This window comes from Oryctolagus cuniculus, chromosome 8 (genome assembly GCF_964237555.1).
Source record: "Oryctolagus cuniculus chromosome 8, mOryCun1.1, whole genome shotgun sequence".
In the NCBI taxonomy this organism is placed as follows: domain Eukaryota; kingdom Metazoa; phylum Chordata; class Mammalia; order Lagomorpha; family Leporidae; genus Oryctolagus; species Oryctolagus cuniculus.
In genome coordinates, this window is record NC_091439.1 from 21,588,344 (window position 1) to 21,604,822 (window position 16,479).

The following is a 16,479-nucleotide window of genomic DNA, read 5'->3' on the forward strand; positions in this document are numbered from 1 at the left end:
CTTTTCTCTTCTTTTTTAAGTTAGGCTAATGGTATGTCCACTTTGTTTTTTTTTTTTTTTTTTTTTTTGAAAAAACTAGCTCTTCATTTTGCTGATATTTTTTAGTGTTTTTTTTTTTTTGGATTCATTCCTTGATTTCTTCTCTAATTTTAATTATTTCTCTTCTCCTACTAGATTTGGGTCTCGTTTGCTGCAGTTTTTCTAGATCCTTGAGGTGAATTGAAAGCTCATCTGTTTGGTGCCTTTCCAATTTCTTGATGTAGGCACCAATTGCTATAAACTTTCCTCTTTTCACTGCTTTTGCTGTATCCCATATGTTTTGATATGTTGTGTTGTTATCCTCATTTACTTCCAGAAAATTTTGAATTTCTCTTTTGATTTCTTCTATGACTCGGTGTTCATTCAGGAGCATGTTGTTCAGTCTCTATGTGTTTGCATATGCTCTAGGGATTCCTGTGTTTTTAATTTCCAGGTTCATTCCATTGTGGTCTGACAAGATGTATGGTATGATTTTGATTCTTTTGAATTTGCTGAGACTTGCTTTATGGTCTAGTATGTGGTCAATCCTAGATTAGGTTCCATGTACTGCTCAGAAGAATGTGTATCCTTCAAATGTAGGATGAAAAGAGTCTGTAGATATCTGTTAGATCCACTTGGGCTATAGTGTCGAATAAATCTGCTGTTTCCTTTTTGATCTTATGTTTGGTTGATCAGTCTATTGCTGAAAGCAGAGTATTGAAGTCCCCCAATACTGTTGTATTGGAGTCTAAGTCTCCATCATTGTATTGGAGTCTAAGTATCCCTTTAAGTCTCTTAACATATTTTTAAATAACACAGTTCCCTGTGATTAGGTGCATATATGTTTATAATAGTTACATCTTTCTGTTGAGTTGATCCTTTAATCATTATATAGTGCCCCTCTTTGTCTCTCTTAACAGTTTTTGCGTTAAAGTTTATTTTGTCTGATATTAAGGTAGGTATGCCAATTCTTTTTTGGTTTCTGTTGGCATGGAATTTCTTTTTCCAATCTTTCACTTTCAGTCTGCATGCATCTTTGTTGGAAAAGATGTGTTTCTTGTAAGCAGCAAATGATGGGTTTTGTTCCTTAACACATTAAGCCAGTCTGTGTCTTTTAAATGGAGGGTTGAGGCCATTAACGTTCAATGTGACTATTGATAAGTAGTGACTTTTCCTTGCCAGTTTTCCAAAGATATTTCTTATATATGCTTTGAACTTCCTGTGATCTTTTACTGGGAGATTTTCTTCCTTTACCTTCTTTCGTATTGATGACCGTGTTTCTGTGTTTCTGTGTGCAAGCATCTTTTTCAGGGCTGGATGAGTGGTGACAAATTCTTTCAATTTCTGTTTGCTGTGAAAGGTCTTTATTTCACCTTCATTCACAAATGAGAGCTTTGCATGATACAATATTCTGGGCTGGCAGTTTTTTTCTCTTAGTACTTGGGCTATATCTCGCCATTCCCTTCTAGCCTGTAGGGTTTCTGAAGAGAAGTCTGCTGTGGGTCTAATTGGAGACCTCTGAGAGTAATCTGACATTTCTCTCTTGCACATTTTAGAATCTTTTCTTTATGTTTCACTGTGGTGAGTTTGATTACAATGTGTCATGGTGAGGATCTCTTTCAGTCATGTTTATTGGGGGTTCTATTTGCTTCCTCTACTTGGGTGTCTCTGCTTCTCCAAACCCAGGAAGTTTTCTGCTAGTATCTCACTAAAAAGTCCTTCTAATCCTTTCTCTCTCTCCATGCCTTCAGGAACTCTTAGAACCCGAATGTTGGTTTTTTTAATAGTATCCTGTAGATTCCCAACAATATTTTTTAGATTTCTAATTTCCTCTTCTTTTCTTTTGACTGTATACTTTCCTGTGCTCTGTCTTCTGAGTCCAATATTTCTCTTCTGCCTCACTGATTCGTTTTTCAAGGCTCTCAAATGTGTTTTTTATTTGTTCTATTGAATTCTTCATTTCATTCTGATTTCTCTTCAATATCTCAATTTCATGTTCTACTAAATTCCTCATTTCATTTTGATTCCTCCTTAAGATTTCATTTTCATGAGAGAGATTTTCTGTCCTGTCCTGTATAGATTTCTGTAGTTCATGATTTGTTTTTGATAACTTCTAAATGTTCTTATCTTAAATTTTTTGAAATCCGTATCTTGCATTTCTTCTATCTCATCATCCTCGTAAACTTGTATTGGATTGTCATGTTCATTTGGGAGCATCATTATATCTTCCTTGTTCTTGTTTCCTCGATTTTTGCATTTGTTGTTTGGCATTGTGGAGATAGTCTTTGGTTTCTTCTTCTTCTTCTTCTTCTTCTTCTTCTTCTTCTTCTTCTATTTTAAATTGTAGCTTTTCTTTATACTATGACTCTAGATTAAGTGGACTGTCTATGTTTGGTGAATCTCTAGAGCCTTGTGGTGGGTGTGGCCAGAGAGCTCTATTCAGTTCTTCAGGGTTCAGGGTGTGCCAAAGGAGACACACCCAGGTTTGGTGTGGTAAATTTTCTCTCTCTCTCTCTTTTTTTATTCAGAAGGGAAGTAATTCTGCTCAGCTGAGCTCTTCTTCTCGATGGAAATCAGTGCCTGAGAACTAGCCCCAGTGGGTCTAGTATTCGTCTGCTCTGTGCCAAGGACCACACAAAGGATCTGTGCAGTCCTCAGTGTTGTCTCAGATTCCCCTGCAATGTCTCTCACCAGGTTGCCAAGGCCGTGCGAGTTTGTGTTGTCTCCCATCAAGACTCCTCACGTCTCAGTCACAACATGAGTTCTCCCACACACCCTCAGGTTGTTTTATTTTCACAGTCCTGGTACATAAGCTCCACATATTCAATAGGTCTTAGTCTCCTGTTATTGCTCTCCACCAGAGTCAGGTTTTTCTGCTTGGCTGAGGGCAGGCACAGCCCTGAGCTGGCGCAGCTGTTACGTATGTCCAAAATGGCGCCTGCTCTATTGTCTCACATGCCTTTAAGGTGTGTGGAGAGAGAAAATCGTGTCAGTACCATTCCTTTTATTTTTTTCTTTCCTCTAGCTAGGCTGGTGTACTTTCTCCCATGGGGTTTCAAGCCTCATTCCCTTTAGGCTCTTCCTGCGGCTTTTCTGCCAGTGTCTTGGGCTACTGCGGTTTTGCCTCACCTCTCTTTCCAGTGCTGGTGCAGAAATGAAGACTCTCAGCAGCTGGGCTCCCAAGCCATGGGTGCCCATGTCCTCCACGTAGATCCACCGTGTCCCTCTAATTCTGGAAGAATTTCCTCTGCAGTTTTTTCCCTAACTCTTCCCTCAAACTACACTATCTCCACTTTTATTAGGCTATATTTTCCTAAACTATCAGTGAGCTCCCTCCCTATTCCGCCATCTTGGAGCCCCTCTCATTTTTATTGCTTTTTCAAGCTTGTAAAGTTGGAAACTTCACAAAGTTGTTCCCACACCACATATCATTTGGTTCTGGGCTTTACTGCTGGCCAACATATGGTGTGGAGGAAGTCACTTAACCACATCTGTTAAATGGGAATAATATTATCTGCCTCAGGGGAATTTTATAAGACGAAATGGGATGATTTATATTTTGGATATTTCAAACTGCCATCTTATTACTGTGGTAAAAAACACATAACACAAATTTTGCCATTTTAACCATTTTAAAGTGTATGGGTTAGTGGCATTAAGTACATTTACCATGCTGTGCAACCATCACCATGATCCATTTCCGTAACTTTTTTATCATCCCACAAAGAAACTCTGTGCTCCTTAAATAATAAACCCCTCTTCTATCTCTCTTACCCTTGGTAATCTCTATTTTACTTTAATTATGCAATCTCTGATCTCATAAGGTTCCTCAATACGTTTCATTCTCTTTTTTTTTCCTGCTGTTTGACTATGTATTTTCAGATAGCCTATATTTGAGCTCACTAGCTCTTTCCTCTGTTTGCTCCATTATGTAATTGCTGCCTTCTACCACATTTTAAATTTTGCCTCGTGTACTTTTCAACTCAAAGATTGCTTTTTACTTTTTTTTTTTAAACAAATTACTTCCATCTGTTAAGTTTTTCTGGTAGAATGTTAAATAATTTCTCTGGGTTTTCCTAAAGCTCATTGCGTTTCCTTAAAGCAACTATTATACATTCTGTGTCTGGGAATTTGTATAAATTAGTAGGTATCTGATTGATTTCTGAAATTATGTTTTGTTCATTAAGTGAGATCATAGTTCCCTGAAAGTTCTTGATACTTGTTATTTTAGGACATTATCTGCATATTGAAGGATTAGTATTTTTTGCAGTCTTTAAAATCTGGCCTTTTTTGTGTTTACATTCCAGAAATCCTAAGCAGTCTGCTGATTTTCTCTTAGGCTGTGCAAACTTCTGCTATTTCAGCACTAGATGGTACCCTAAATCAAGACCTGCTGCAAATCTGTTTTTAATGGATTGTCACTATTTCTGCATAAGGGGGTGTCCATATTCCATATTCCAGGTTTTTTTTTTTTTTTTTTACAGGCAGAGTGGACAGTGAGAGAGAGAGACAGAGAGAAAGGTCTTCCTTTGCCGTTGGTTTACCCTCCAATGGCCGCCATGGCTGGCGCACTGTGGCCGGCGCACCGTGCTGATCCGAAGGCAGGAGCCAGGTGCTTCTCCTGGTCTCCCATGGAGTGCAGGGCCCAAGTACTTGGGCCATCCTCCACTGCACTCCCTGGCCACAGCAGAGAGCTGGCCTGGAAGAGGGGCAACCGGGACAGAATCCAGCGCCCCGATCGGGACTAGAACCCGGTGTGCCAGCGCCGCAAGGTAGAGGATTAGCCTAGTGAGCCACAGCGCCGGCTCCAGGTTTGTTCTAAATCCATAGTTGGCCTGTTGCTCAGAATGAACTAAGAACTAATGTAAAAAAGAAAAAAAAAGGTGATTGCACCCTGTAAGTCTCTTTCCGGAGCAGGATGGGCTCAACTGCTTTGTTTGCAGTCAGTCAACTATGGCCAAGCCTCACAGGATTCTGCCAGGCTCTGGGTCTCACCATGGAGGGAACAGCCCCAGGTTCTTATGCAATGTCTTCCCTTTTCCTCCCCCAAATGGGCAATTTGTCTCCGAATTATATTGCTTGGTATTTGTAGAGGAATGGTGTGGGAAGTCCTGTGGCCACCAAAATTGTGTTGCTAAGATATTCTCAGAGCTGTAGCCCATCACGACAAGCACAAATAGGTGTAGAAAAAAGACTCACATTGTTCTGGACTGCCTGCTTCTGAGATGGATTCATGGATGATGGAAACATCAGTCTCCAGGGGCAGTCTGCAGATGCTGCCCTGGAGTCAGAGGGTCAGAGGCTATGGGTCCCATCACTGATGATGATGGTGAGATGATGATGGTGATGATGATGATGATGATGATGATGATTTTTATTAATCTGATGCTGGGTTTCAAGTCCAAGGTCTGTACTTAATTATCTCTCTTGCCCAAGTGGGAGGAAAGGTATCTTGTCCAAGCTAGGTGGATTGGAATTGGGGAAGGGATGATACAGGCAGCTCTTTCTTTTATGCCATCTTAAATACATCACTGGATCTCTCACCTGGATTCCTTAGCTTTTGTGAAGGTGGCTTGATGTATGGTTAGTAGTTCAAATTGATGTCTCTGTGAGGAGATGATCACTAGAGTGTCTTACTTGGCTGGCATCTTAATTTTATTTTTAGTTTTTATAAAATTGACACAATGTACATATTTATGGGGTAAACTATGATATTTCAATACATGTATACAATGTGTAGTGATTAGAATAGTGCAGTTGGTATATCTGTCACCCCATTTATCATTTCTTTATGCTTGAAGCATTCAAAATACTCTCTACTTGCTATTTTGAAATATATAATTAAGTATTGTCAACCAAAGCAATCCTACTGTATAAAACATTAGCAGTTATTCCTTCCATGCAACAGCACTCCTATACTTTAGATTTACTTGAACTCCTTGGCTAGTTATCCTGAAAGCCTTAGATTAGGATCAACAAATATAGGACATTTAAGTTGATATTCTCCCTTTCCGAATCCATGGCAGATATTGCTAACCCATCCTGGCACACTATTCTGTGTCTGTATGGAGTCTTAGAATATTCTTAAATTGCTCTAAGCAGTCACCATCAGTTGATCAAAGTTGACATGCAAAATTACATCTGTTTGTTATTCTCATCTTAGATGCACATTCTGAGCAATGTACAGGACTGTGTACAGGGATGTATTCGCAGTATTCAGTGCAGTATTATTACATTGAAAACTGGAAAAGTAAAACTAGAGTTGAATCTAATCCATAAACTGGTGATTCCTCTTTTATAGCTATAAGATGATAATAGCTAATAATAAAAATAAGATAATCATAAATAAGTTGGTAGTAAATAGGTATAACACATACCCTGAGTTGACTTGGTGCAGTGAGACCACTCCATTTTCAGAGTTATTTCAGCAGGCCTATGGGACAGCCAGCACTTCTTTTCTCATAGCTGTTTAGAGTCAACTGCCTGATTCTGGAAACTGCACAGTAGTCATTAGGATCACCTGACTCTGAACTAAGTAAATGCTATTAAAGCTGTTTAATTTGAAATCAGAAGAAAGAATATGTTATCCAAATTTCCATTTATTTTGATATTTTGTAGATATTTTGTAGAAATTTTTACTTGGAATTATAAATGCAGTCACAAAAGTAGGAGATTGATTTTTTTTTGCTAATCAATATTTATTTTGTTGGAGAATGGACAGAAGTGATGACCAAAAGAAAGGGGGAATTACTTATATAGTAAAGAGAATTAAACTGCAAAATTACTAGACATACATAATACATCTGTGTTTTATCTTCTTACCCTTATGTTGTTATACTTTGAGTCATTAATATTCCATTTTGTCTAAATTATACTTACTAGATAATGTATCCAAGTTATTAATCTTATTTTTCTATTGCATAAAACATTTGTTTAAAGACAGGGTATGCCAGGGTTGGCATAGTGGGCTATTGCATAGTGGCCTATGCCTTCACCCGTGGTGCTGGCATCCCATGTGGGTGCCTGTTCATATCCTGGCTGTCCAAATCTGATCCAGCTCTCTGCTGTGGCCTAGGAAAACAATAGAAGATGGCCCAAGTGCTTGGGCCACTGCACCCACATGGGACACCCAGAAGAAACTCCTGGCTCCTGGCTCCTGGCTTCTGGCCCAGTTCTGGTAGAAGTGACCATTTGTACAGTGAGCCAGCAGACAGAACACCTTTCTTTCTGTCTCCTCTCTGTAACTCTACCTCTCAAATAAATAAATAAATCTTAAAAAAAGATAGGGTATGCCAATGTTCCATAAAAGTGTATGAAAGATAACAGTATAGAAAACTTCCATTAAGATTTTGCTGGGCATTCATAAATATGCATTTTTAGTGTCAAAAAGCTATCAAAAGCATCTTTATTGCTTTGTCTTGCACCTTACAGTTGGAGGTAGAAAGGCACAATAGTTCAGCCATCTTAAGACACAAACATATGCTGAAGGGTTATTTTAGTTTGTATCAATACTTTTTAATAACTTTTTTCTCTAAATGCTCAGTGGTTTTTAATTTCTCACTTGAATTTGAGAATTTTAATTTAGAGTGATAAAGTAACTTTTAGGAACATTTCTTATGTCATTTTCAGTAATAGAACCCTGGGAATGTGAACTAGCATAAAAACAGCTAAATGTTTACATCAGTGATCAAAGAATAGGCTTATATTAATAATGAAACTGGAAGATTAGACCGTCTTCCTGCAGCCTAATTTTTTAAAAAAAGTATTAGTTTTTATACACACACATACACACACACAGAGAGAGAGAGAGAGAGAGAGAGAGATCTTCCATCCAGTGGTTCACTCCCCAGATGGCTGCAAAAGCCAGGTCTGAGGCAGGCCACAGCCAGAAACTAGGAACACCTGGGTCATCACCTGGTGTCTTATCAAGCACAGTTGCAGGAAGCTGGAACAGAAGTGGACTGGTTAGCATTTGCACTAGCACTCAGATTTGGGATACTGGGTGAAGAGGTAGCTTAACTGTTGTACAACAATGCCAGCCCTTGTAGCCTTGTTTTTATGAAAGCCTATCTTTGAAGTGTAAGTGTGTAATTATATTCAGAAATCAAAGATACAAAATTAGACCACCTAATTTTTTCTACAGTGTGTATGTTCATTGTTCATTTTTTACCTACAGATGGTTCTCTGGGAATTATAACATTGTGTAGAGTTCATAGAAAGCTTTTATAGCCATTGTCTAGAGAACTGAACTCATTCCAGCACTGTGTCTTTAGTGTAAAATCCACTCACCTTGTATTCAATATATAACAAAAGTCCTGAACCTTTACTCCTTTCCTACATCCTGCTCAGTTCTGTAGTTAGCTGGGCCCTGAACTTTTGGCTTCATGTCCTGTTTTTTTTCTGTGTACTTAACCTTAGACATGACACATACTATGGTTACTTTGTGTGGCACTCAGCACACACTCTCTCTTTCTCTTTTTTTATTAGCTTCAGAGTCCCTTAAATTCCAATTATCCCTCATAGCTCATGACCAGAAGGTCAAGCTGAGTTACCAACAGGCTTGATCTTTATCCTGCTGGGCATGGATATGCCTCAGCAAGGTTTCAGCAAAGAGACTGCTGTTCCTAGCTCTTCTGGCTCATTATCTTGGTTCCCTAGGCACAAACTGGATGAAGAACGTGAATGAGCCTTTTCTGTATACCCAAAGGCACAAGTTTCTGAATAACCATTAAGATATCTATTTCATATGCCATTGTCAGCTACATAACCATTATTGCCATGTGTGTAACTGCCTTGGAATATAGATTATACAAAATTGTAATTTTGGAGGGCTTTTCATGGAAAGATCTGAGAATAATGAGTGAACTGAAAAATTGGTTAAGAACAGACAATACATTAAAATGCATGGTCAGTCAGAGGAAAGGAAGGGTCATCAAAGAATGAGACACTCTTCTCTGAAGGGAGAGGAGAACATCCTCTTTTGCTTATGACCAGGTCCAAATACCGATGGAGTCTATGGTCACAAAAGGCCTCCATAGGCCTGGCAGCCCACAGAAAGAGCCTCGAATGATCACTGATGTCATAAAAAAAGGAACAACAGTAGTCACTGTGCACTTGCTCCCCAGGTAGGACCTCTGTCCCTATTGAATTGCAATATGAAAATCAACTGCAAATTCTCTTCACAAACTGTACTCTATATGTTGTGTGTGAGTGTGGGGGCAAATTGTTGAAATCTATGATTAGCATAGAGATGGTCCTCTATATATAAAGTCATACTAAAAATGAACCATAATGAAGGAGATGGGAGAGGGAATGGGAGGCGGGAAGGGAGTGGGGTAGGGGGCATGGGGGAAATAACCACTGTATTCCTAAAGTTGTATCTGTGTAAAAATGCATTCATTAAATAAAAAAGATGACATGAAGATATTTTTATTTTTTGCCAAAGAAACCTTTTATTTAATGAGTAAGGGTATTTTTGGAGCATTGGAGATCAGTATAGAGGACAGAAGAAGAACCAAATGTTTTGAACAATAGCTAAGGGATCAAGAGCAGTGAGCACTGGGCATGCAATGAGGTGTGACATTCCAGAAAGATGGGCTGGCAGTATGAATTGGAGCTCATGGAGTTGAAAATCACTAAAAAAGAGGCAAGATAGTGGAGAGACACTGAAGTGATAGTCATGCAATTTGTTCAAGTATGTCTTAAATGAGAATAGGGAAAATTTAGGTAAGATAGAACAAGACAAATTATTGTTGAGATGGATGTGAGAGGCTTCAAAATGCTGAGTGGGGCTCTGAAATTGCTGTAAAATGTTAGTGGCCATTTAAATATAAATTTATACACAAAAATGTTATAGACATACAGAAAAAAAATTATTCACAACCTAAACTTTCTGTATAGCTAAAGACAAGGGATCATACAAATCTTACACTGTATATAAGTAAGCAAACACTCCAAAACACTACACTGTATCTTGTAGCCTATTTGTGTAGAAAGTATTAAAAAGATACAGTGAAGGTGAAGGGCAAAGATGATGGGATGCAAGGTCGTTATGAGAGATGAAGCTGTTAAGAAAATTCTGAAACAAAAAAATAGACAAAAAAGGTTTATAATCTGATATTTAAGAGCATTGGCCCCTGGGAAATTGAAAGACAAGGGCTAATGTGTGATGGATGTAAGGCAATAGTATTTTATGGAAGTTGACACTTCTAAGGTAGAAGGGGAGGTATTTAGAGAGGTCGGAGTTCTTGGAGACAGGTTGGTCACAAAAAGGAACAAAAGGGTCCCCAGGGGGAAAATGAATTACAGATCACAAATCCCAGAGGGGCACTGATGAAAGAAATGTAATGTTATACAATTAGAAATGGGCACCGATAAACAAAACTAGTAATTTGTCAATCAACTTTTTTTTTTTTCAAATTTATCTTCATAACACAGGTGTGTTTTTATTTATTTGAAAGGCAAGAGAGAGGGAGAGATGGAGAGTAAAAGAGATCTTATAACTTTGGTTCATTTACCAATTGCCAGGGCTGGGCTAGGATTCAGGAACTCCATTCATATCTCCCACATGGGTGGAGGGGGCTAAGCACTCAGGCTATAGTTTGCTGCTTCCCCAGGTGGATTAGTAGGAAGCTGGATCAGAAATGGAGCAGCTGGGACTTGAACCAGTGCTCAACTTTTTCCAACCTCTAATCTGCATTTCTACAATTTTATCATTTTGGGAATGTTATTTGAATGGAATTACTGAGTATCATGTTTTGGGATTTACTTTTTCACTTAATATCATGCCCTGGAAATTCATCTAAGTTATTATATATCAATAATTTTATTTCTTTTTATTTCTAATTGGTATGGATGTGTCCATTTAATCTTCTTCATGGAGTCCAATTTACTGTTTTTTTTTTTTTTTCCTTTATGGATGATGTTTTGTGTCAAGAATAAGAACTATTTGCTTAGTTCTAAAACCTAATTATTTTCTTTCATGCTTTATTTTCTAAATATTTGATAGTTTTATATTAAACCATTTAAGTCTATGACCCATTTTGAGTTAACTTGGTTTTATAAGGTGTGGGCTTTGAGTCTGTCTTTCCATCTATCCCTCCCTCTATTCCTCCCTGCATCCCTCCTTTCATTCCTTTATTCTATCTCCCTCCATCCTTTCTTTTTCTCTCTTTCTTCTTATCTATTGATGCCCACTTGTTGTGTCAACGTTTGTTGGAAAAAGTATCCTTTTTACATAGAACTGACTTTTGTACTTTGTAAAAAATAAGTGAGACAGGGATTGGTGTTCTGGTGCATCAGTCTAAGACACCACTTGGGATGACTGTTGGTATGTCTGGGGTCATGTCCTGCCCCTCCTTCTGTAGCTTCCTACTAATGCGCATCTTGGGAGGCAACAGATAATGGCTCAATTATTTGGGTGTCTGCCTTCCACATGAGAGACACTGATGGATTTTATGGCTTTGGGCTTTAGTCTGATCCAGTTCCAGCTGTTGTGGGACTTTAGGAATGAACCAGTAGATGGAAAACCTCTCTCTCTGGATTTCAAAAGAGTTAAAATTAATAAAAAATATAATTGATTAAAAATGTGGGGGTACATTTGTGTAGATGCATTCTGGGATCTGTATTCAATATTGAATTCTATTGCTCTAGGTGTCTGTCTTCTAATAGCACACAGTCTTTTTTTTTAAACTTTTATTTAATGAATATAAATTTCCAAAGTATGGCTTATGGATTACAATGGCTTCCCCCCCATACCGTCCCTCCCATCCGCAACCCTCCCCTTTCCCACTCCCTCTCCCCTTCCATTCACATCAAGATTCATTTTTGATTCTCTTAATATACAGAAGATCAGTTTAGTATACATTAAGTAAAGATTTCAACAGTTAGCACACAGTCTTCATTTCTATAGCAACTTAGTAACCCTGTTAAGGATTCTATCTTATTAACTGGATAGAATGACTCTCTCCATTTTATTTTTCTTTTCAATAGGTAGTCTATGGTCTGTAGTTCTTCACATAAATTTAAAAGCAACATTATTTATATTTAAAAATTCTTTTTTTTTAATTTTAAAAAGAATGTCATTAAAGCAACATGGCTGAATAGGGTATAGCCACACTCACTTAAGCTGCAGTATGATATGAGAAGAACAAAGGAAGGACTATGTTTCCAGGAGTCTGAATGACAGAAATTTTCAGCAAAGAAATGAAAAAAAAAAAAAACACTACAGCAACAAAAACTCCATGGGACAAGAGGAGAGAAGACAGACACCACTGCAGCCAGCCACACCGCACAGCCAGCTGCCAGTTGTGAGCCACCATCTTACCACACCAAAGTAGGAAGAAATTGCTGAATGCCCTATTGCTTGCAGTTTTAGCCAAGAAGAAATTCCACTTCTGCAGAGCACTATATTCTGCAGTGAAAAATCATACAGTATGCTAACTAGCATCATAAGAGTCAACATGGGGAGAAAATGACAGATCCTCTACATCCTACAACTATGGGATTTTGGGGGCATAAGTCCCAGAGTTATGCTCAGGCACTGCATGTGAGCAATGGGGTTTCTCCTTAGCTTCTGGAGGCTGATATTAGAAGTAGTCTATAAAAAATTCATCCCTACCCTGGGAGATCTGGGTGATTCTTGCTGTGGATTCATTCTGAGAGGAGGAGCACAGTGGGGGCAAGAGGCATGGAGTCACCACACAGACACTGGGAGTAGGGTGAAAGAGGGCCAGAGGTGAGCAGCCCGCAGACTCTTTTATTTCAGTTGGTACAGCAGCTTATATAGCTGAGGCAGCCAATCCGGTCAAGGGGCAGTTTATGCACTAACCAATTACAGCCTGTTGCCAGGCAGGCTCCATTGCCAGGTGGTTTCCTAGGTGATTTCCCAGGGGGTTCTGAAGCCATTCCTGAGGCTCTGTTGCCAGGTTGTTTCCAGGGGTTTTCTGAAGCCATTCCTATGTAACTGATGCTCGCTTGCCAGTGGCCATCTTGGCATGGCCTTCTCATTCCACCACAGGTGATGACCACACTGTATCCTGCAATGCTAGGACTGGAACAATTTCTAAATTTCTTGGTGTGACTGGAATCTACCAATGAACATAGGGAAGAATCTACCTGCATTTCACTCTTTGGACTCATAAGCTCTCTGTATACCTTGTAGTCACTCTGTAGGACTTGAACAGAGTTCAGTTCATATCCCCTAGCCCTAGATCTAGGGCTGTTGGTATTACAAGCCACAGCACCAGTTGGACTCTTGTAGCAGGAGCTGAGGAAGGGCCCGTCCATATCACACAGTCCTAGATCCACAGAAATTGCTACAAGCCCCAGCATCACTCATGCCTGCCAGTTGGACAAGAGGGCAGCCACCCTTGTTCCCTTAGCACCAAGATAAAAGGCCTGGCTATCGTGCTCACCAGGGATACTGACACTGAACTCTTAGTGGACCAAAATACACACCCAAGGAAACCCTTATTCATCATGAAGCCACATTTATATCCCTATAAACTGCAGCAGACTAGTCCGCTATGTCACTTATAGACACAGCTGACCTTAATTAAAATAAAACAAATCACTCAGAGACAATACTCCAAACCCAAGACAACAAGCCAAGTACCTTTCTTGTATGCTAATGATGAACTCACAGAAATAGAAATCAAGAAACAAAGTCCATTCACAATAGCCACAAAAAATTGAATATTTAGAATAAATTCAGCCAAAGTAGTGAAAGAGCTCTACAATGAGGATTATCAAACATTGGTGATAGAAATTAAGGGCACACAAAAATTAAATAGAAAGATATTCCTTGCTCATGGATCAAAGAATCAATATCATTAAAATATCTATGCTACCTAAAGCAATCTACATATTCAATGCAATCCCTGTCAAAATACCAGTGATATCCTTTACTAAGTTAGATAAATCAATCCTAAAGTTCATATGGAATCACAAAAGACCCTGAATAGCCAAAGTGATCCTGAGCAAGAAAAAACAAGCTGGAATCACCACAATGCCTGATGACAAAGCATACTAGAAAGATACAGTAATTAAAACAGCTTGGTACAGGCATAAAAACAGGTACATAGATCAATGGAACAGAATACAGAGCTGAGAAATTAATCTCCATACATGCAGACAATTGATTTTTGACAAAAGTGCTCAGACCATACAGAATAAGGTGCTGGCTTAACTGAATTTATATATGTAGAAGAATGAAATTAGATATGTACCTCTCACCATATACAAAAAATCAACTCAAGATGAATCAAAGACCTAAATTCAAGACTTGAGACTATGATGTTATAAGAAAATGTAGGGGAGGGGCCGGTGCCATGGAGCACTATGTTAATCCTCCGCCTGCAGCGCCGGCATCCCACATAGGTGCTGGATTCTGTCCCGGTTGCTCCTCTTCCAGTCCAGCTCTCTGCTGTGGTCTGGGAAGGCAGCGGAGGATGGCCTGGCCCAAGTCCTTGGTCCCTGCACCTGCATGGGAGACCAGGAAGAATCACCTGGCTCCTGGCTTTGGATCTGCGTAGCTCCAGCCGTTGCGGCCATTTGGGGAGTAAACCAACGGAAGGAAGACCTTTCTCTCTGTCTCTCTCAGTGTCTGTAACTCTACCTGTCAAATAAATAAGCAAAAATATTAAAAAAAATAAAATGTAGGGGAAACACTCCATGACATTGGTGTGGGGGATGACTTCTTGGATAAGACCCTTTAAGGGCAATAAAAGCAAAACTAAACAAATGGGGCTATATCAAACTGAAAGGCTTTTGCAAAGCAAAAGAAATGATCAGTAGAGTGAAGAGACATCCACCAGAATGGGAAAAACTATTTGTAAACCACCTATTTGACAAAGGATTAATGTTCCAAATATATCAGCAACTTTAAAAACTCAACAACAAAAAGACATCCAATCCAGTTGAGAAATGGGCAAAAGATTTCAATAGACAGTTCTCAAAAGAAGGAATACAGACAGCCAACAAATATATGAAAAAGTGAACAATATTACTAGCCATCAGGTAAATGCAAATCAAAACCACAATGAGATATCACCTCATTCCTATCAAAGTGGCTAAAATCCAAAACACACAGAATAACAAATGCTGGTGAGGACACAGACAAAGGGGAACACTTACACACTGTTGATACGAATGGAACTTAGTGCAACCACTGCGGAAAACAGTGTGGAGATTTCTTTAAAAACTAGAAATATACTTGCCATATAATTCAACAATCCCACTACTGGGTATATGCCCAAAAAACTTGACCACATGTATGAACCTGCACCACCATGTTTGTAGCAGCACTGTTCACAACAGCCAAAATTTGGAACCATTCAAGGTGTCCATCATCAGAGGAATAAAGAAAATGTGGCATACATACATGATGGAATGTTATTCAGCTTTAAAAATTAAATTTTATAATTTGAAGCAAAATGGGTGCAACTGGAGAACATCATGTTGCGTGAGATATTCTAGACCAAGAAAAACAAATACTCCCTATTCTCCCTTATATGTGGAAGCTAAATTTAAAAAAAAAAAAAAGGTTTGTATGTATCAGTATTGCTGCACATACAGTTTTCTAAAACTTTGTTTTGTACCTTTGTGAAACCAGTGGTGAATAATGTTATATTATTATGGTTTTAATGATCTGTGATTACTTTAAAATTTACTGTTTAATAGTGAAATGGTTATTTTTCCATTCAATTATTATTTATAGCCATTGTCTATATTCTCACTAGAGTCTTTTTTCTTTTTACTTGTTAAACTTCTTCTTCGATGTGATAGTAAGCCTTTTTCTGTAATGTAATTTTAAAATGTTTTCTCAAAAACTTAAAAAAGAAAGGGAGAAGAAAAGATGGTGGCAGGGAGAGAGGGTGAGGAAGGGAGGAAGGAAATATTATTATGTTCTTTTTTTTTTTGACAGGCAGAGTTAGAGAGTGAGAGAGAGAGACAGGGAGACAGGGAGAAAGGTCTTCCTTCCGTTGGTTTACCCCACAAATGGCCACTACGGCTGGCGTGCTGCTGCTGGCACGCTGTGCCTATCCAAAGCCAGGAGCCAGGTGCTTCCTCCTGGTCTCCCATGCGGGTGCAGGGCCCAAGGACTTGGGCCATCCTCCACTGCCTTTCCAGGCCATAGCAGAGAACTGGACTGGAAGAGGAACAACTGGGACAGAATCTGGTGCCCCAACCAGGACTAGAACCTGGGGTGCTGGTGCCACAGGTGGAGGATTAGCCAAGTGAGCTGTGGCGCCGGCCATTATTATGTTCTTAGAATTGTATCCACAAAGTACATTGAATCTGTTAAAAACTAATTCAAAATTAAATTAAAAACTATATATATATATATATAATTGCATTAAATATGTATATCAATTTGGGAATAATTGATATGTTAACTATTTTAAGATTCCCAATCCATGAATATGTGTCTCCATATATTTAGGTATTCTTGGATTTCTC

The 16,479-nt window shown here is 38.9% G+C and overlaps 1 long non-coding RNA gene across 1 annotated transcript in view; it reads left to right on the forward strand.

The window, feature by feature from the left end:
* Positions 1-4,520: 4,520 nt before the first annotated feature.
* Positions 4,521-16,479, forward strand: part of LOC127483145 (uncharacterized) — a 110,795-nt gene continuing 98,836 nt past the window's right edge. Inside the window, exon 1 of the long non-coding RNA XR_011378237.1 lies at positions 4,521-9,143. This is a non-coding gene — a long non-coding RNA (uncharacterized lncRNA). The remainder of the gene's footprint in view (positions 9,144-16,479) is intronic.